We start from the raw sequence: 21,934 nt of genomic DNA on the forward strand, positions 1-21,934 counted from the left end.
AGAACTCTTAGATAATATTATCAGAATATTTTAGCCTGAACAAACCCAAATATTTTCCTCTAGACTCAGATTTGTAAACAGTACATTCACAGCAGAATAAACTCTTCCTCAAAATTATGCTTAAAGCTAGGAAGGCTATCTACAAATAGTTAATACTCAGTAAAATTTCTAAGCAAATGAGAGAGGTTGTAACAGTAACTGCAAGGCTGTGAAACCTGCATATAATAGATACAGATAATGTGCATGAGACACAGCAAAAAAAAGATACTAGGCAGTGTCTTCTTTAAGCAATTGGGAACAGCAGAAACATAATTTTAACTTGCACACACATGACAAAACATGGGTTCAAGGAAAATTCCACCTAATAGAAGAAATGGTGCAAGCTGAACTCTTCCTACACATAACATCAAGTTCAGTTTGGTGGACAGTGAAGTGCCTGCGTCAGTTCCCATGTTTTTGTGGCACTCCTACTGCCCTAGGATTGAGATGCTGACTACAACAGCAAGTGAAAAAAGGAGAGAAGATTTTGCTCAAAAAGAAGAGACAACTGTGAAGCAGTAACAGAGGGGTGGGAAGAGTGTTGGCCACAAGGAATTTTGTCATCTGTAACAACTTCAGTCACTTCCTCTAGAGAGAAAACACACACCATCCTCTTCATAAGAAAAATGTACAACTGTTGGAGCGAGTCCAGAGGCACAGAAAGAAGATCCAAGGGCTGGAGCACCTCTGCTATGAGGACAGGCTGAGGAAGCTGAGGTTGTTCAGCCTGGAGTAGGGAGGACTCCAGAGGCAGAAAACTTATAGCTGCCTTTCAATATCTGAAATGAACCTACAGGAAGGCTGGAGAGGGACTTTTCCTAAGTGTCCAGTGATAGGACAAGGGGAAATGGTTTTAAAGTATGGGGCAGTAGGTTTAGACTAGTACTTTGGAAGAAGTTCTTAAATATGAGGGTGCTGAAACTCTTGAATAGGATACCCAGGAGAGGTTGTGGATGCTCCCTTCCTGGAGGTGTTCAAGGCCAGGTTGGATGAATCCTTGAGCAAGCAAGTCTAGCTGGGTGGCATCCCTGCCCATGGCAAGGAGGTTGGAATAGATGATCTCTAGGGTTTCTGAGCCATTCTATGATGATCATCACTGAACAAGCTGAGAGCCCAACACCGCTATTTCTTAATGAGGTGAAAAGCTAAACTAACTTGATTCCTACCAGATGAATTCTACATGACTTTCCCCACACACCTACCTGGGTTAATCTGAGCAAAGAAGGCCCAGCTTAACTACAGCCTTGCCATTGCAACCCTCTTTTCTTTGAGAGCACAAAGATGAATTCACTACTCTGGAAGGAGGAGAGGAAAAAAAGAAAAAGAAAAGAAAAGAGAGAAAGAAAGAAAGAAAGAAACAACCCAAAACTCACCCAGTATTCATCTGGTTGTGTTCATAAAAAGCACTACCTTGACCACACTCCCAGAACTGCACTGCTCCTGTAAATGCATACATTACAAATATACAGGTCTGGAATTTACAGTCAACAAACAGCAATACAAACAGCTACCAGAGAATGTATAAACACTTGGAAGAGCAAAAATACTCAGCCTGGCTGCACCACACACAGTGTTTATTTATCTCCCTTGCGGAAGATCAATGGGAGAAGACATTCAAAACAACTTTTTAAACAAAATGTCACTTTGTGTTAGTTTATGTCAGTGGGGCTCCTTCCAAGTACTTGTGTCACAGTAAGATATGGATGTGTTTAGATAGTCTTGTTCCTTTAGTCTAGTCATGGCAGCTGGGCACAGGCGAGCAGAGAGGAGCAGGGCTGCTAGCTGGATCGAGTTACTGATTTAACATTGGGAGTCTTCCACAGCTCAAGAGAAAATTGCTGTGTATTTGTAACCTGAATGCAGGTCAGTAGCTGTAAAAGGTCAGACTGAATATTTAAATATTTTTTTTGCTACTAATTCCCCACCAGCTCCCAGTTTTGTGAATGCCAACAAGCAGACTCGGCATCTACAGAACAAGACGACACAGTCTCAAGCTGTGCCAGAGGAAGTTTAGGCTGGAGGTGAGGAGAAAGTTCTTCCCAGAGAGAGTTGTTAGCCATTGGAATGGGCTGCCCAGGGAGGTGGTGGGGTCACCCCAAGAGGGGACTGGACATGGCACTTGTGCCATGCTCTAGTAGGCATGAGGTCTTGGGTGACAGGTGGGGCTTGATGATCTTTGAGGTCTTTTCCAACCTTACCGATTCTATGATTCTAGACAGAGCTAAGCAGCAGTCTGCCTGCATCTCTGAAGACCAGGTTCTCAAGTAGAAGAGAAAGGAGTTTAGAAGCACTGACTGTCTACCACAGAAGCAAATGAATTCTCTGTTCATTTGAGACCTGCTTCTTAAAGTAAAAGCGTCACAGAACTCTTGGGATTTTTTCATTTGTTGCTAGCCCATTAGCCTAATGGCAAAGAACCTGAGTGTGCTCCACACACTTATTTCACTTTTGAGAAATACAAAAAATACTCTGGTGCCCCCTTGCACTAATTAACACAGTAACACAAGATTTGTTGATACTTCCAACCTTAGTGATACTGTGATTCTTAAGAACACAGTAACGCCCCATAGTACACAGCACTTACATAACCCCTTTAATCCATCACAAACAATCCATTTGTCTCGCAAACTGCCCCCACTGTGTTAGGTCTGTATCACAATCTATACCATCAAGAACAATTCAAGCAGAGCAAGGTAATACAATTTAGTTTCCTAGTTTAGTGGAATTTAACACTGGTCATGGTTGTGCCTCAGGTAAGTTTACATTTCTAACCTGCAAATACTAATGTGTGTGGTTTATGCTGCTGGCCTTTCAAGATTCCTCTGACTCTAGAGCAGCTTTTAAATGGGGAAATACTCACAGGAACAAGAAAATTTTGGGAGCTTCCTTAGACATCACGACACTTCTGTTTGAAAAGATGTCGATGATAGCAAATAACATACCTTAAGCATTACAGTAACTTTCAAACTAATTCCTTTATGGTACAATTTGCCCAGCCTCCAAGAGATGGAGAAATAATCCAGAATGGGCATGTCTGCTGTTTTTTTGTCAGTACGGCAACCTAAGTAAGCCATGTGCTTCCTGACAGGCTGTGTGATGCCAAGGGATCACATGAAGAAGCTGGAGTCTTTCCTCTGTTTTGGTAGACCACACATTCTCCTATGTTGTCCCATAAAAAAGCTGATGAAGGGTAAGATGAATGCACTGAAAGGGCAAAAAGGCATTAGAGCCACTGACAATAAAGGGAGGCAAAATAGTAAATCTATGGAAGTAGTCTGGCTGTGGATCAGACTACTTCAAGACAAATTCAGGTTTGAGGCAAACAGATCAAGTTCTCCTGGAACAGCACCTAGAGAGAACAGTGACCTGATTCACCATCAGTTCATAGGAAGCTGCACATTAACTCCAGAGGATTCTGATCAGACAGAAATCATTTGATGTCTCAGGACACTGGTGCCTGCTGTATCTCCCTCTGGCTTAGAATGTGTGTCACATATTCTGCCCCTTCTCCATGTTAAAAGCAGTGGTACATCTGAGTTTCTAACACCAGAATGAATTTGCAACAGTAGGTCAGTATTGGTGACTGCACCTTTGGGAGTACAGCTCTTTTGAGGGTCACTGTCTCCTGGGGTAGTCACAAAACCAGTATGGCAATGTTACTAATTTCCAGGCTCTGATTTAAGCCCTAAGTAACTGATGCTCTGCTTTACTTCCTACCCATACTTCCCATATGTGAGCACCTTCAACAATTAATTTCTCAAGGACAATTTCTCTGGCATTGTTGGTGCAGTAACATTCTAGTACTGATGGAGCAGGTGGTTTTGGTTTAGTGGCTTAAAAAAAAAAAAAAGTCTCTTAACATCCTTTACTCAAGACTTTTACAAGCAAGTAGCCCTCTCCTCTGCATATGTGTACGAAGTGTATCCCACACCAACACTGAAATACAATCAGGAATAAGGAATAGTGGTTAGATATCAGACACAGCACAGTTGAGAGGCAACACTGAATCCTCTCTAATTGTTAGAAAAACAGCTTACTGCTAACAGATCCTGTTTCACAGGAACACAAAATTCCAGTTTATAAGTTAGCACTAGAGAGGAAGAAGAAACACAGCCTAATGTACTGGTAAGGACCCAATGTTCTTACAGTCTGGAAAGGCTGAAAGAAACACATTTTACATGCTCATGCAGTACCTTCAACCATACAAACACAGGATCAACAGCCATCCGTGTTACATTAGCAGCATTACTTACCAGCACTTAAAAGGCATTCTTACATTAGATTGAGCAAACTCCTCTCATTTTTATTTTCTTGTTATTCAACCTGACTTATCAAGTGGGGTAACCGGTATTCCACCTATTGCAAGACTCCTCTGCACTATATTTGCCCAAATCAGTGAACTCAAACTCCTAGAGAAATTATCAAACAGCGTGATATGGCTTGGAAAAAAGTCTGCCTTGCTGTGAAAGGACATTAAGCCCACCAGAACTATCACACTCAATGGCTTGCTTTCTTCTTCTTCTTTTTTTAATTCTTTTTTATTTATTTAGTTATTTACTTTTTAATGGAAGCAAAGCCCCCTGTCATCTCACCTACTCCTCTCTTAATAAGGAATGACTGCCGTGACTACCCCCATCTAGAACCACCGTTCGCTGCCAGCACCTCTGCTCTCCTCGTGTGCTTGGAGAATAACTGATTAGCACTTTGCATAATTAACCTGATTAGCACTGTGCATAATCAAACTGATTAGCACTTTGCATAATTAAAAAGAAATAATAATAATAACAATAATAAGCAGTAGGTAATAGCAAAAGCTGCTAGTCCCAATGCCTGTTCGTTAGCTCTAGAATTAGTTTGGTGCAGCATATTTTATTCCTTAAAACTTTTCTTTTTTAAGATGCACAAGCTAACACAAGTTAAAAGTTTCCTATTTGCTTTCAAGATTACTAGGGAAAATATTGGTTGTTCCACTACTTCAACCCAGGATTTCTTACGCTTCCCTCTGCGGCAGCTGAATCATGGAATCAATAAGGTCGGCAAAGACCTCAAGGATCATCAAGTCCAACCTGTCACCCAAGACCTCATGACTACTAAACCCTGGCACCAACTGACATTTAACAGGACAATGCCTGACCAGATGGAGCACTGGTCTGATTCCCACATCTGTCTACAGTACTGCTTTTGGATTCATTATCACAGGAAACAGAAGCCTCATGCCTTTTAATGCATGTATCTTCACAAGGTACTTCCAAGGGTAGGAAAGCTATATTATCATTATTGTCAAGATGGGCAAGGTAGGAAGATGCAGATCCTCAAAAGTGCATAAGCACTGAAATCTCTCCTGCCTTAAACAATTACTCCAGACCAGAGGAAGCTGGGAGATGACCATCATCAGATTCCTGCCCTAAGCCTGATACTCAAATGGGGGAAGAGGAGTGTTACATTCTTGTATGTTTGTTTTGTATCCAGTTCAATAATGGGAGAGACAGAGGTGTTTGTTTTGGGGTTTTTTTCCCCCATAATCTCCAGTGTTATGTCCCAGACAAGGTTTCAGGGTTAGGAACCACCTCCCAATGTGTGATCTAGCTAGGTGTAGCTAAACTGTATGAAAGCATTGGTCTTAAACGTCTGCATCACTAGTGGATCAGTTCTCCTAGGACATTCAATGCCATCAGAGCCCCAAGTGAGTGGGTAAACTACTCACATTTTCTATTTACTGATGTGGCCCCATCCCTCACAACAACCACCATGCACCTTATTTCTTCTCACTTTATTAATCTCATCTCTCTCTAGCATCTTTGTATTACAGCTCAGAGTTTCCTTCCATTCCCTACAGAGCAATTTTCACCTTATATCATCTATTATACCTTCAACAGCACCCAAAACATTCACTGCAAACCCTTCACCATCTCCTTATAATGACCCTGCCCATGATTCCCCCTGGATAGCAGATGTGTTATGGCTTCTCTGCTGACTGCCCAGCCACTATGGTTGGGACACTGGGCACTAGGGGGTCAGGTTGCTTTGAGTGATCAGTCCACTTGCCCTGCAGCTGCCCAAACTGGAATTGCTGCTTCTGGACTGCACACAACCCAGATGCATCAAATTTACAAGACAGCCACCTATACTCACCTATATTACAGATACAGAATTGACCAGGTTGGAAAAGACCTTTGAGATCAGTTGCATGGACTTGTCTAGAACAGTGACAAAAATATCCCCACTCTGCTGGAGTTTCTCTTATAAATGCTATCAAAGTAAGCCAACAAGAAACAGTGGGGGGAAAGAGCAACAAAAGAGAATCTTAACATCATTAACTGGAGATCTACTGCTCATGCCAGAGACCTCAAGCTGGAAGAACCCATTTGAACAGCAAAGGGTGCAGAGCTACTCACTCATTTCACAAGTTGCTTAGTTTCAAAAAGAAAAAGTGTTGCTGTAGAGATTTTTCAAGTCCAAATGTTCCTGGGGAAGGTAGTTCCAGTAATTCTGGGAAGGAAGCCAATCTCCAGGCTTTATATGTAAATATTTAAACAACATTATTTTTATATATGTATATTTTCTACACACACACACATATATATACACATCCTTAGAACTTCCAGACTTGCAAAACTGCAACAGAAAAAAAATGTGCCAGGCAATGTGCAGCTATTGGCTGAACCACAGTAACTGACCATCAGAAACAAAACACAACAAACCTTCAAAACAATTGAGACATGTCATCAACCTGTCCACCCAAACAGAAGAGCCAGAAAGAGTGGGACTACAGATTCTGTGGCAGAGAGATTAACATCTTAAATTGTATCTCCTCAGAGGTGGCAAGAACATGAGGTTCATCGTTTTTAAATCTTGCAGAGGCCTGATGGATGCCGAGTGCTGCATCCAGAGGTGTGGAATCTCCAGCTTTTGATGACACAAAGCTTCACATCCCTAGCACCTCAGTGCTCTGACACCTGGCAGCAAAGCAGTGTCTTCATCATGTTTAGAAAGGTCACTGCTGCTTCCGGCTTAAGTCAGGTCCATACCTCAGAAGGGATTACTTGGTAGAAAATGCGAAGGGAAGAATGGAAACATACCTGGCACTGAGATTCGGTGAATAAATAAGATGGGAAGGGAAAAAAACCAAAACCCTAAAAGCATGAAAAATTAAGGAGGGGCTTGGCAAAATGGAGGAAGATGATTTAGTGAGAAGAATGTATGCAGTCAGAGCATATGATGGATAAATCAATCCAGGAAAATAAGATTTGCCATGTGGATTCCACCTGTACATGCTCCAGAAGCACAACCCCCCCCACACCCTAACACAAGGCACGCTGTCTGCAAATTCAGAGCCACATGATCTAAAAGAAAACGTATTTATGAGCCTTTGCATGTCTATTCGTGTGTGTATGCATAGCACAGCCAGTGTGAGTTTTCAGATCACAGAAGTGTACATCCATATACATTAAAGAACCATGGATTAAAAAAAAAAAGACTAAGAGTAGGGGGCAAATCTTTTAGGAAACATTTTAATGGCTTTATAAAAAGCCCTGACCCAAAGTTTGAAGGGCTTTTGCAATCTCACATTTTTATATTGGAAAATACACCTGCTTTCTTTTCTTCCTTCCAAACCCCCCCCCCCCCTCCCCAAACTAAATATTTCTTCCATCTAATGACTCTCTTTATTAGACAGCATCTAATTTGCATACATTTACATACAATTTAACTGCTAGCTTGCGAGAACAAAGAAATGGCTCTGCATTGTACTGAAGGACAATACTCAGAAAGGGAAGGTATAAAAACCAGCTCCCTCGGTGGCTGTGTATTCTCTTTGTTTCAGAAATACCAGGATTTTTAAACACACCACTTAAAGGGTGAAAAAGATTATTTCATCAAACAATGAAAAAAGATACAGTGCAGCTTCCTTTTAACACATTCTCTCTCTGGCCTGGTTAATGGGATTTAAGGGTCCAATATTTCTTTGCTTTCTTCCGTCTCCTTTATTAGAACTGATGGATTTAATTCTGTCACATATTTTTTTTTTCATACTTTATTCCTATAACAATCTATGCTCCAATGCCAATTTCAACACTATCTTCCTTTCCTTGCAGTAAGCCTGGAATACAACTGAAGAAATCTTTGATGGGCATGAAGTACTCTGCCCTCCATGCCCAGTGCTAATGGATTTTTGAGAGAGTCTGCCAGAATTTTACCTTGTGGCAACAAGTCCAGAGATAATGAAAACTTACCATGGAGCTGACTGGGAATCAACAGGAAGGGAAGCAGGGCTGAGCTCCACTTGTGAGAGCAGGGAGGGACTGTGGTCAGAGTAAATGCAGGATGTAAAGGATGCGTCAAGCCCTCTAGTTCCCTAAAAGGAGAAAAGGATATTTAAGATCTCACATGAAGCAAAAACCTTTAAAAACAGTTGGCAGCAACTCCAGTACAGGCCCTAACAAAAGCACAATACATTGAGAAAGGGTTTTTTTCCAAAGGCTTTGTGGTGGGACAACAAATTTCAGAAGACAGCTACAAACCTAATCCATGGGGACTTGACATAAGTCTTGCAGGAAAAGAAAGTGTGATTTCAGACTGCACACTGTACATCTCCACGTCCCCTCAAACCTGTGAAACCCAGCAAAACAGAATGGTCTGCCACTTATTACTGCCTGCATAACAGAGCTGTTTGCTTCACTTCCAAACTCTTCTCCTTCCCAGCATCATACTTGTGCTCAGTGGAACAGAAAAAGTAAAGTACCAACATTCAGTGGTGCAGGGATTGGGGAAAGAAGAGCAAATCACTCTGCTGGCATGTTATAAGAGGCTGTCCTACATAAACACAAGGAGTGAAACCTTTTCTGGTGTAAGCATACTTATTGCAGGCTAATGGAATGGGATCCCTCATGGTAAACAAGCATTAAACCAAGTTAGCTTGCATACAAAGTGGATGTAGTATTTAAGGTTGATCTGTGGAAATGAACCCCACAACTCCAGAGAGTTATGAAGCAGATATGTTTATTACAGTGCTGGGTACATGGTGGGGAATCTTTCCATCAAACCTGTATGCCCTAAGCCAGTACACACAGGTACTTATGCGATAAAAACATACATCAGTTTTCTGAGAACAGGTGGAGGTGGGAAGATTCAGACTGGACATGAGGAAGAAGTTCTTCACCATGAGAGTGGTGAAGCCCTGGGATGGGTTGTCCAGGGAGGTGGCCCCATCCCTGGAGGTGTTTAAGACCAGGCTGGATGAGGCTCTGGCCAGCCTGATCTAGTGTGAGGTGTCCCTGCCCATGGCAGGGGGGTTGGAACTAGATGATCCTTGTGGTCCCTTCCAACCCTGACTGATTCTATGATTCTATATTCTTTGATTTTATATTTCTCCTTCATCAGGATCCAGCAGTCATCTGTCCCTTTCAGTTTGCCCCAGCTAGCCACATGGTGTGTGGCAGACTGGCCTTCTACAATCAGCAGAAGGCCAAATGTTAATTTGATGGGCATTCTCACCACCAGCATATGCAGCACAGTAACACTGTGCTTGAAGATACAAGATTCACCTCACAAGCCACACACAGAAGAAACTTGTGCTATGGCCCTGACGTGCTCACTGGCACTTTAAATACATTATAGATTATTTTCAGACACACATTTTAACTTAAAGCTGGCTGAAATGTTAATGAAGTTCTAGCTCTCTTTCCAAGGGGAGAATTCCCTACTGCTTACAAAAGATGTTTTCTTTTTTCTTTTTCCCCACCTGATCTGCTTCTAATGACATAGAGCAGCCAAAGCCCATAAGAGAAATTAATCAAGCCTTCATATTATTTTCCATTTTCAAGGATGGAAAGGTTCAGGTGTGTGATCTCCAGAGTTTCTGATGTGTACAAAAATGTAGATTTTTAGAAAGCAGTGGAGAAACCAAATTCCAAAGCCACAGGCCCTTTAACTATCACATCCTATGCTCACAGCTATATCTTGCTGAAACCACTGGGTTATTATTTCCAGAACATTAAGAGTGTGACTGCACTACAATGTAAGCTGATTTTAATTGGACCTGCCACAATCCCACTCTTTCCTCATCTCTTTTCTCTCCTCACTACATGTCCACAAGTCCATGCTTGAACCAGGACTGGATAAATGTTTGGTTCAGACAGCTTTCAGCTGAATGAAAATTTCTTTTCTGTGTGTTTTCTGACACATCATCTTCCAGCTGAAGCTCAGCATCCAGGCATTAAAGTTGAGGGTTAAAGCCAAGAAAGCTGCAGAACAGCACAACTGGAGGAACAGCAACAGAGCCACGTCAGCATCCATCAGTTTAAGCTGCCATAGACCTACATCTTGAGAGGTCTGGGGCTGCTTTGGTATGACATGGAAGACAGGCTCTTATCACATAGCTGGAAGCCAAACCAACCACGGTTTTATAGGTTAAAAAAGACCCTAACTAAAATAAGCTGGCAAGCCACAGAGATCATACAGAACAGATGCAGTCTGCTTCTGATGAAAAATAGTTTGAGATAATGGTGCATTGCTACAATCTGCACCAGGGGCAATTTCCAAGTGGCAGGTTGAATTAGCCTCAAGTGACATGCATTACAGCAATGCTTCCCTGAGGCAATAAAGCAAGGTCCCACATTCAACAGGAAAGAATTGAGTTTTCTTGCCAAAGGCAAATGATAAAGTGCATGATTAAGAGCCACTGTTACCAGGACATCCAGAAGCTCCTGAAAAAAAAATTATATCTTTCAAGGACTTCAGAAAATACATCTGGAAATAAAGCACAGGCATTTTCTTTTACATCTCCACAGTTACAGTACTAAGTGTCTCTTTTGCAACTTTCCTGGAGCACAAGTCTAAATTCCTTCCCGAATAGAAACCAAATTTCCTAACCCTAAGCGTTTCTGAAGTCACATTTCCCAAAGAGTGGTGCATGAGGCTGTGGGATGTGTATTTGAATGTCAGCTGAACGTGGAAGATTGTTTTTCTTTTTCTCTTAGGGAAAGAGATTTGGCTGCTCTAGGTGTAACAAAAATCAGAACATTTTAAACCCTACAAGAAAGATCCTTTAGCCGTATGGAATAACCCAACACTTATCTACACTTCTTCAGGAGAAGGAATTGCTAAGGAATAGCTTCACTAGCAAGTTCATAGATTCATAGAATGGTTTAGGTTGGAAGGGACCTTAAAGATCATCTAGTTCCACTCCCCTGCCATGATCAGGGGTAACTTCCACTAGACCAGGTTGCTCAAGGCCTCATCCAACCTAGCCTTGAACACCTCCAGGGAGGGAGCATCCACAACCTCAATGGGCAACCTCTTCTAATGTCTCACCACCCTCACTGTCAAGTTCCTTATATTTGGAAATTGCAGTAACTCAGAGGAATGCAAGAATCAATGTGGACACCTGATCTTCACCCATTTTGACCAGCTCAACAACCAATACCTGCCATTTCAGTACTGTGGTCAGAATTTTTATACCCAAGTTACAACCAGGCATTAAGGACAGAGTACCAGACAGGAGCCAAGAATTTCTCTTAGGGTTTTGTTGCTGTTGTTTTTCCTTCTGTCAGCAATAAGCAAATAACATTTTCATACACAGCACTACATACCACCATGTGTGGTGAAGCCACATCCAAAATGCCATGGTACACATGTACCTCCAGCCATGATGGTCTTAACTCAATAGTTGGATTCAATGATCTCAGTTGGAAGAGACCTCTATGACTCTATATACAGAAGTACATAAAATTCTTTGGGCAAATACCTGCCATTAATATCTCATTATGACAGTATCATTGGCTTGTCATCACAATTATTTGATTAAATTAATTTTATTCTTTCCAGATTACAACAAGTGCCTACATCAGCTTTGATAAGTCTTTAAAATGATGATGAGAATCTAAGAATTTTAAATTATGCCAATATTTGAATAATTCCCATTCAAGTGCTCTTGATTGGTTTAAAAGTGTATTGCCACAATACCAGCCTCAAATTTTATCTTCAGTTTAACAATTCCTCTTGGAGCTAAAAGCAGCTCATCAGATTTCCCCCTTCCTTTTTGTTCTCATATACTCTATTGAAGCCAAGATATGACAGTGTAGAAGTTGGTATAAACAGAAGCATAATTCAGTGGAAAGTGTCAACCTACTGAATTTTGGCATTTATGAAGATCCACTTTTTGTAAACAGCTGTCTCATTACATTTTGCATTAGACATTAGGGGTGGGATTATCCAAAGGAATAGGGGTGGGATTCTCTTTCCACTCAAATCATAGAATGTTAGGAGTTGCAAGGGACCTCTAGAGATCATCCAGTCCAACTCCCCCACAGGATCACCTAGGGCAGACCACACAGAAACACATCCAGGCAGGTTTTGAAAGTCTCCAGAGAAGATGACTCCACAACCTCTCTGGGCAGCCTGCTACGGTGCTCTGGCACCCTCACAGGAAAGAAGTTTCTCCTCCTGCTGAGGTAGAACCTCCTGTGTTGCACCTTACACCCACTGTTTCTTGTGCTATTACTGGGCACCATCAAAAAGAGACTGACACCTTTGTCTTGACACCCACACCTCTGATATTTATAGACATTAATAAGATCCCCTCTTAGCCTTCTCTGTTCAAGACAGAACAGCCTTAGGTCTCTCAACCTTTCTTCATAAGACAGATATTCAAGTCCCTTCATCATCTTTACAGCCTCCATTAGACTCTTTCAGCAGATCCCTGGCTCACTTGAATTGGGGAGCCCAAAACTGGATACAGTATTCCAGGTCTGGTCTCACAAGGGCAGAGCAGAGGGGGAAGAAAACCTCCCTAGACCTGCTGGACATGCTTTTCTTGATGCACCCCAGCTCAAGTTGAATCCACCAGCAGCACATTCAGGCCAGTTTCAAGTGCTTTTGAAAATCCTCCTCCTTCACAAGCTGCCTAGACAGTAGGAGAAACAAATAAAATTCCATCACGCTGTGTCTGGGAAACAACACCTACAAGTTGCAGCTTCTGCTGTTCTGTCAAGTTAAAGATGCTGAGAAATCCCTTTTAAATACAAACAATCTTTCTGAAGCTAGTAAAGTCTTTCAAACATTCCCTTTCATTTGATAAATTGTATTTAATACAATTTGCCCCAGCAGCATTTCAAACCACGACAGTCAGAGCACGGCTAGGTCATTTTTACACATAAAAGTTGTGTATACAGGCTAGATTATGTATGCAAGCCCACACTCCCTGAGATAACGAAATTACCCAGCTTGCACTCCAAGCCAGTCAGAAACTCTGTAGCCACAGATCGCAAAGTCAAGCCTGAGCCAACCAGTCCTGCTAAGCAGCTGCTATCTCAGTCGCTTATTAGTTCACCATTACACTAGCCACAACCAAAGGCTTCAGATGAGCTTACGGTACGCGCGCGGAACAAAATCGTCTCCGCTTTCAGAGTGCAACTACAAATGAACATTATCAAAGGTTGGAGAGAAATCTGGCTTGATTTTCCCTCCAAACATCAAAGAGAAAATCCTGACTCTTGAATACTGTGGACCAAACAGCATCACGTTGTTTGTTGGCAGAATGCTAAGTTTCATTTTATGCAGAAAGAAGAATAAATTAAATCTGTAGAGTAATTTCCCCCCCCCCCCCCCTTCTAGATGGGTTTTAGGTCAACCTTAGCTACACACAAATGAATGTTTTGTTCGAATCACAGGCTAATTTTAATTAGGACATCCTGTTAAGACATCCTGTTGTTCTATTTAATGGACTTTCTCAATTAGGAGAAGAAACACCTCCTCCCCAACCCGCAACTTAAAGTAAAAATTGTGCTGAGTAAATAGGCAAGGATAAAGAATAAATAATTTTGATTTCTCTTAGTCCCTCTTTGGCAACTTCTGTATCGAAAGGGCAGAGTTCAGAATTCCACACCCATTAAACACCTGTTTAAAAAACACTTGAAACACCAGGACCGGCCAAATATGTCCCAATTAAGCAGATATGTTGGCACTGCTGTCCTGAGCAAGGAACACCCATTGCCATTTGCTCTCATTAGGTTAAATAGGTTTCTTGGGACATAGCTGAATTCCTGATTATGTGCATTGCAAATGGATGGAGAGCACCAGAACAATAACATTTAATTCGGCGTAGCCTTCTGCCCAGTTGTCAAGCGCAGACATTTGGGAAAAGTGAAAGCTGAGGCTCTGGGAAGCGGCTGGGAGTTAGATGCACTGCAGGACACAACAATTCTTTCCAAACCCTGCCTGCCTGACAGAACAGAAAGGCCTGAACTGGGGTTTCTTCCTTGAAACTGCACCAAGATTAACACCTGATTTCCTTTTTAATGCTTCCTCCTCCTCCGTACTTTGTATTAGTTTGATACCTTTACAGGGTTTTGCTTGTCAGCTGTAAGCACAATAAGGTATCCTCTCTACTCACTTTAGTTACATTGCTCACTGATGTCCTGATTTTGTGGATTGTGATGGAATGAAAGTCCCACAAAATAAAAGCTTTGTTCACAGAGAATACTGCAGATTTTCCAAATATTTTTGTCAACTCATTTAAAGACTCTTCTAGAGAGACCAACTGCATGGCAAACAGAAGAATTTCATCTCTACTATTCATTTAACCTCTCGGCCTCCGTCAAGGATGCGAACATCCTTGCCCATAAGCCACAAGTCAAGTGGCTGTTTTCCAAATATCCAACAATGCATTTCAGGGTGTTGCCATGAGAAAGCTGCTAGACAGAAGCAGAGCAGAGTGGTAGTGATTAAAAAGTATGCCTGAAATGGTGCTAATATCCATGCTCAATCCTCTATAATCCCACTGCATTATTAATTTGTTAACTTTCTTTGCTGTCCTTTTGTCACCCTCCTGCGCCAGTCACCAATGTATCTTAGTTTGAGAAGCACTCTACTCCACATGCACAAAAAGCTAGCATACCTCACATAAAACTAAACTAATGAGTTAACTGTTTCCAAGTAGAAGATATACAGAGTCTGTAAAGACACCTTAAAATTAAATCTATGAAAAGGATGGTTCAGCACTATAAACACTACGTAATTCATAACTCATATAGCCAGGGTGGTAGCAGGCTGAACAGAACATCTCTATCTTTTTTCTCTTCACTTATGCTACACAGACTTGATAACATAAATCCCATTTGTTTTCTACTACCTCTGGCACTTACCATAGAACTCACAATTATTTAGTGCCTACATTTCTAAAGTAAACCTTAGTACAAGTGAAAAAGCATTCTAGGTATAAAAGATATCAGCTAGCAGTTGCTGCTGACCTCAACCTATATTTACTTTCAAAACAACCATAAGACTGACAGATGCTTTATCGTTCTAGCTGGTTACAAATGGCACCAAGAAATCTTAAGATAGACACTTGCATACTACTCTCTGCTTGATCCCCTTCTGCCACTACTAATAACAAGTATTTTTTTATTACATAAACAACATTTTCTGTTTTGCTACTGCTCTTTATTTAGATGTTCACAGGTGCTATATTCATAGATTCATAAAACTGTTTGGGTTGGAAAGGACCTTAGAGATCATCTGGTTCCACCCCCAGTGCCATGGGCACCTCCCATTAGACCAGGCTGCACAAGGACTCATCCAGCCTGGCCTTCAACACCTTCAGGGAGGGGTCGTCCATGACCTCCTTGGACTACCTGTTCCACTGTCTCACGATCCTCACTGTAAAGAATTTCTTCCTAAACTCCAGTCTAAATGTACCCTCTTCAAGCTTCAATCCATTCCCTCTTGTCCTATCACAACAAACCCTTATAAAAAGTCCCTTCTCAGCTTTCCTGTAGGCCCTCTTCAGGTAATGCAAGGCTGCTATAAGGTTTCCTGAGAGCCTCCTTTTCTCCAGGCTGAACAGCCCCAACTGACTGTGGTCTCAAAACCAGCTTTCCTTCCATATTGCTACTGATCTCAACAAGAACACTGGGTAACCAAAACATCTGAACAAGATAAATATTCCATATTTATTCTCCATTATTTAATTCACACCAAGTGTCACTGCTTATACTGCAAATGCTTTACAATAATATCTCTGAACACTGAGAACCACAGTCCTCAGCCATTTAATTTAAGCTTTAGTAACCTCCTCTTAGAATTGGTGGCTGACATTTTATGCATAAGACATCTGTAGCTGCAGCACTTCCAGATAACAAACCTAGAAATGCTATCACTACACATGGACAGGGTTTCACTGGAAGATGTTTTAAATGACTAACCTGAAAGGAATAGGAAAGCAAGATCGTGGGTGGGAAGCAAACAAAGCAAGCCCACAAACAAACAAAACACTACAAATCACAACAGGACCAGAGGAAAAAAAATCAAGTAGTGACATCACCTTACTGGGTTAGTAAAAACAATTCTGCCTTGATTGGAATTCCAGTTGTTGGTTGTTTTCCCCCCCCTTTCTATTTCCATTAGACAGCTATAAAAATATTTAGCTGCAGCACTTTCACAAACACCCTGATATACTACCTTCTATTACTTGTATCTAAGCACACTTAATGCAACTTAAAAGTAGTAGCCTTCTGTATTGTAAAAGCAAATAAAGGGGAGCAGCTCCCCTAAGCTGCACTCTGAAAAAGCAGAAACTATTAGTTCTATGCATTCCAGCTGGTATTTCACTTCTATTGACTCTAAACTGTATTTTGGACCCTAGAAACTGCCTTCAACACCACCCTTCAAATGCCCATGGTCAATAAAATGCAGAAAGCTGTAGCCCGGCATGTGGCTGGAGAAGTGATGGAATATTCAATGAGAGGAAAGAATTTGCCTACATCACAAATATCTGCAGGCAAATCACATCATCTTTTTATATGCAATATAAATAAGAGATATAGGTTAAAAGGAGAGAAAGAAACAGGTTCAGAATCACCTGGAACATTCTGTGGGACGGACTTTTAATTGCCTCCAACAGCATTTTTTAAAGCTTTTGCAGGAGACAAGTATGTCCCTGTGCATCAGCAGAGGACAAGGCCCTCTCAGTCCTAGAAATATGTTGTACCACCCAAAAGTCTAGGGGAAGAGGGAAAAAAAAAATGAAGAGAGGCACTGGAATAGGCAAATACAGGAGTTTCTACAATACAGAAGCCTACCCAAGTATTTAAAGCCAAAGACAAAAAACCAATAAGAGGTCACAATTCCCCTTGTGTTAAGAAACACACTCTTCCTCATTGTCAGGATCCCACTGTACAGGAGCATCTATCAAGAAGTAGTCAAAAGCTGTAGACTGTGAAACAGAAACTAAAGTAAGGAAGGAAAAGAGCAAGAAGAGAGTTGTAGGGGGAAAACAAAAAATGAAAACACAGAAGGAAGAATTCATATGCAGCCTCTGTCTCAGGGACCAAAACAAACCAAACCCAACCCCACCACAAACAAAACAAACAAACAAACAGTAAAGCCAAGGGAGACACATAAACTTCATGCACAAGGAAGAGAAAATCAGTGATGGCATATATTTAAATAAATCAATGTTTCAATGTGTCAGCTTGTAATATCACATTGAAATCCACCTGACTGGTACTGCATTTGGCCAAAGGCATCATTCTGTTCAATTTGAACTTTGATAACAACAAAACACACAATAAAGGGAGGCAACCAAGTGACTCTCAGTCCCTTCTCAAATCTCACCCTATTAAAACTTAGATTTTGGTTACTGTGTTCCTACTATAGTCTATGTATGCTACACCCAAGGAAGGGAGCTCAAGTATGGAACTAGCAAGTCATTTGCTAGACATGAACAGCAACTTTGCCATGCCAGCAATTAAAGCAGCAGATAAATTTAGAGCCTGCATCAGATACAGCAAAGGAAGGGCTGCCCAATTTTCTAAGGAGGGCACAGACGCTCTGCACACCTGAGCACAATTAAGTCTTACTGCTGCTGAAGGATAGAGTCAGGATTGGCAATGCCCTGGCTCCAAGGGGAGGGAGGCAGTTGGAGGAGAAGCATAAACCTGTTCCTGCTCACTCCCAACAACATTATTGCCGGCATCAGTAATGAGGTGGCTAGGCTAGAAGGGGAAAGGGATATAGGATCTGGAATGCTTTATCAGCTCCAAGACCAACGCTGGTTTTGGCACTATTTTCACTCTAGTGAGTTACAAACAAAAAAAAAAAACCCAAACCGACCAAGCAGGTGCTAGCAATCTGAGAGACCACATGCCAGCTACAGCTGCTTCAAACTGATTCAATTACATCTGCCTGAACAGTCCCAGGACACTGAATCCACCGAAGGGAATCACAGGTCAAAGGGAGACCCAATACTGTGGGATGTTAACACTCCATTCAATTGAGGTGGAAGTCCCCCAGCAGAAACTGGGGGAGGATATTCAGAAAGGGTCCAAAGCATGTGACCACACTCAGCCTAGGATAAGATGGAAGCTGGGAGACAGCATATGCATGGCACTGGGACACACAGTAAAAGCTCTTTGGAAATAACACCTCAGAAATTTCCTGAAGCAGGCTGACAGCACTGCCTTGTTTCCCAAAACACTGGGTGCAGTACATTTGCTTGAACACGCTCTTGGGATTGGGACTTCACTCCAAACCTTGTTTGTACAAAAAGGGGCCAAGCAGCTGGGAAATTCTGGAGTGTAGTGTGTCCTCATTAGCTCCCATCTGCCATCAGAACTCAGCTCATGGCAAGTTTGGCTAAATCCTGGTGTTCTCAGGTCCAAATCTGGGTCAGTTTTAATTACACTATACAGAATTCAGTGTGCAGTTTTTAAATCCTTATTATACAGCGCAGAAGAACGGGCAGCTCTCCAACTAATCAATTTTTTAAAAGTACATATATAAAAATTTTAAAGCAGGCTAGACAGACAGTGGGTGGAAGAGGGGAAAAAAAAAAAACCTATAAGCGAGTACAGGGGTTAGTTAAGAGAACTGTTAGCAAAAGTGGGTCATCAGCAAGTTCTGCTTTAAAACTTCAAAGGAAGGGGGAAAAAGGAGGAGAAAAAAAAAAACAAACAACCCACTCTTCATTTTTTAAGACAGTGAAACTGATGTGCAAGATGTATACAATTCACACTGCTTTTAGAATCAGTGTGAGTTGCAGGCAACAATACTGTAGGCAGATTGATACGAAGGGAAAGATGGATTGCCTTGCGGCTACAGGACCATATCAGGTGTTGGCTGAGTTATTCCCATATCCTTTTAACAGTGCTATTGCCAGGCTTGGGAAAGTCCTCTTCCCTACAGGCAAAAATGAAGATGGCAGCGTTAAGCTTTGTAGGTATAGAATAAGTGTGGTGGTTAGAAGTGCAGTTCAATAAGATTTTTGAAGGAGATTACCAACCTGCAGTTCAGTGTCTAAATCGTTACCTAATTAATGTTTTTTGTCTCTGTTGCTTATTTCCTCTTTTTCTGTGCCATCAAATAGCCATCAGCCAGGTCAGGACTTGAAAAGAGTTTTGCTTGCCAGGTTGCTGGCAAACAAAATGATAGGAGGCACAGAGAACGGCATGTTTTGCACTGAACAGACACTTGGGGTAGGAGAGCACGCCAAATCTTATCTATGTAAATTGGGCTAAAATCTACTCTCAAAGTCAACAACCAGAATCTACCCTGTTTACAATCTTTGTCAGATGCAAGGGAGCAAGTAGAAGGCTTTAGTGACAGCTACCGACACAAAGGTAGCTCAGAAATGGAGAGGGATGATCAAGGAGCAGAGCAAACAGTGATGAAATGATAGGCACTTGTTAGAAGAGCAGAATATTCTGCCATCCCCTACAGAAAAATTACACCTTCAAAGGTTTCCAAGTTTGCTTTAACCACTTCTATGAAAAAAAATTTGTTACAAAAAAACCCTTCCCTTCATGCACCTTGTTAGTATTATCATAGCTTTCACTTTAGAGCTAAGCATAGCAGAAACACCACCCAATCCTGCACTCTCTCTTGGAAGTCATTCTTCACCTGGTGACTAATCCATACATCTCCAGCTGCTGGGTCAACCTAGTCCATTCTGACAGTAAGAAACACACCACTGACTATTTCAGGATCAACAAAAGCTACAAGGCTGGAGTAACCAGAAAATTCTTTTTGCTCTGAAAGGAAGCTTTTTGTTCACTGTAACCCCTATTCCCTCACACACCACCTCAAACAGATGACAATCCATCCATCAAGCTTACATCACAGAATAATCCAGGCAGAAATAAGAGCACTAAAACTCACCAAAAGGACGTTACAATCTTCGGTACCACCAGCTCCTCCATTATGCTTCCAGTCCTCAAATGTCGGAGGGCTTTAAGCCCAGACCACCTGACTGGTCGCAAGCTCTCACTATCCCCACCTGGGCCCACTTGTATTAATTAGGACAATTAGCCTCACCCTCCCTGGGATAATTTAGTTGAACTGACACCAGCTGAAGCCACAAGCAGGCTGGGCAAGATTATCTCCCATTACTGGAGAAGGAAATTACCCCAGGTAAATCTCTTTTCTAAGGGCCTGGTTTCTTAGCAGAACTTTTTGCTGTGAAGTTTTTGCACAGATCATCAACAGAACAAAAATATGCAAGAGAGCAATAACACAGCAAATGCCAGTAAATGTAACTCAGGTATTATCATCATATTATTCTTGTAGCAGAGATATTTCAGTTCTCAGATGGACTATGCTCTGTTTTAAAGCACTGTTTAGTAAAGTTAGGCACATTTGATTGACTACTTGAAGACATGACCCACCAGTGGCCATGTAGAATTGATGACCTGCAACTGACACACAATGAAGAGTGGAGTAACAATGCTATTTAGTGCTGCCCAGGTTCTGGAATACTTGAAAAGGAAGTTCAATGGTGAAACAGGGTAGCTACTTGGGAAAGGAGGACTGCCATGCAGAAGGAAAGTTCAGCTTCTAGCTGACTTTTCAGTTTTATAGCCTCTATCAGTGCAGCTTTATTAAATAATTTCACATACCTCTTTATTTGGCTTCTTTGCTTTTCCTAGTCCTCCCCCTGATATGTATTACAACAAACCATGCCAGAAGGTAAAAGCCAGAGATGGATAGCATTGTATCCAAGTCCTGAGGTAAACTTATACTAGCCTCTGAGCAATCTTAAGGACCATGTATGTGACAACAGGTGTCACTTATTACCTGCTGCAATGGTAGAACCACAGACAAGGAGGAGAGGCTGAGGGAGCTGGGATTGTTTAGCCTGGAGAAGAGGAGGCTCAGGGGAGACCTTATTGCTCTCTACAACTACCTGAAGGGTGGTTGTAGCTAGGAGGGGGTTGGTCTCTTTTTCCCAGGCAACCAGCACCAGAACAAGAGGACACAGTCTCAAGCTGTGCCAGGGGAAGTTTAGGCTCAAGGTGAGGAGAAAGTTCTTCCCTGACAGAGTAGTTAGCCATTGGAATGTGCTGCCCAGGGAGGTGGTGGAGTCACCATCCCTGGAGGTGTTCAAGAGGGGATTGGATGTGGCACTTGGTGCCATGGTTTAGTGATGAGCTCTGTGGTGACAGGTTGGACTTCATGATCTTTGAGGTCTCTTCCAACCCTGGTGATTCTGTGATTCTGAAGTGTCTTTACAGTCCATTTTCTGGACATGTGGAAGCTGCAGCATGGAAAACAAGGCTCCCACCCCCAAAAATCCCAAATTATAATCAACCCAAAAACTCCCCAAACAAACATGACAGGAGATTTCAGGGTGAAAGGACAGGCTCTGCCCACACTCATGTCCCTAGAGTCTGAACTCTTTTTCTTTCCTCTTCTCCCTCTAACACGCTGTTCAGATGGGGTCCATGTTACAGTCACTAAAATGCTTCAGGAGTTTCAGCTGATAACCCAGCCACTTCAGAGTTGTCAATTTTCACACTAACTTGTCCAATTTATATCTGGTAGCCCTGAATTCTGACCAAGGAGCCTGTGGGAAAGAAGACTGGCTGCTATTTCTCAATTATCCATGCTGTTCTTGCATTACAAG

At 41.9% G+C, this 21,934-nt stretch overlaps 1 protein-coding gene across 5 annotated transcripts in view; it reads right to left on the bottom strand.

Annotated features, from left to right (window-relative positions):
• The window catches only part of ZBTB20 (zinc finger and BTB domain containing 20), a 554,111-nt gene that overhangs the window by 399,281 nt on the left and 132,896 nt on the right, over positions 1–21,934 (bottom strand). For all 5 annotated transcript variants that reach the window (XM_054163730.1, XM_054163732.1, XM_054163729.1 and 2 more), the window contains one exon: positions 8,271–8,392. The gene's annotated coding sequence lies outside the window, so the exon portion shown is untranslated. The remainder of the gene's footprint in view (positions 1–8,270; positions 8,393–21,934) is intronic.

Source organism: Dryobates pubescens, chromosome 8, assembly GCF_014839835.1.
Source record: "Dryobates pubescens isolate bDryPub1 chromosome 8, bDryPub1.pri, whole genome shotgun sequence".
NCBI classification, from domain to species: Eukaryota; Metazoa; Chordata; class Aves; order Piciformes; family Picidae; genus Dryobates; species Dryobates pubescens.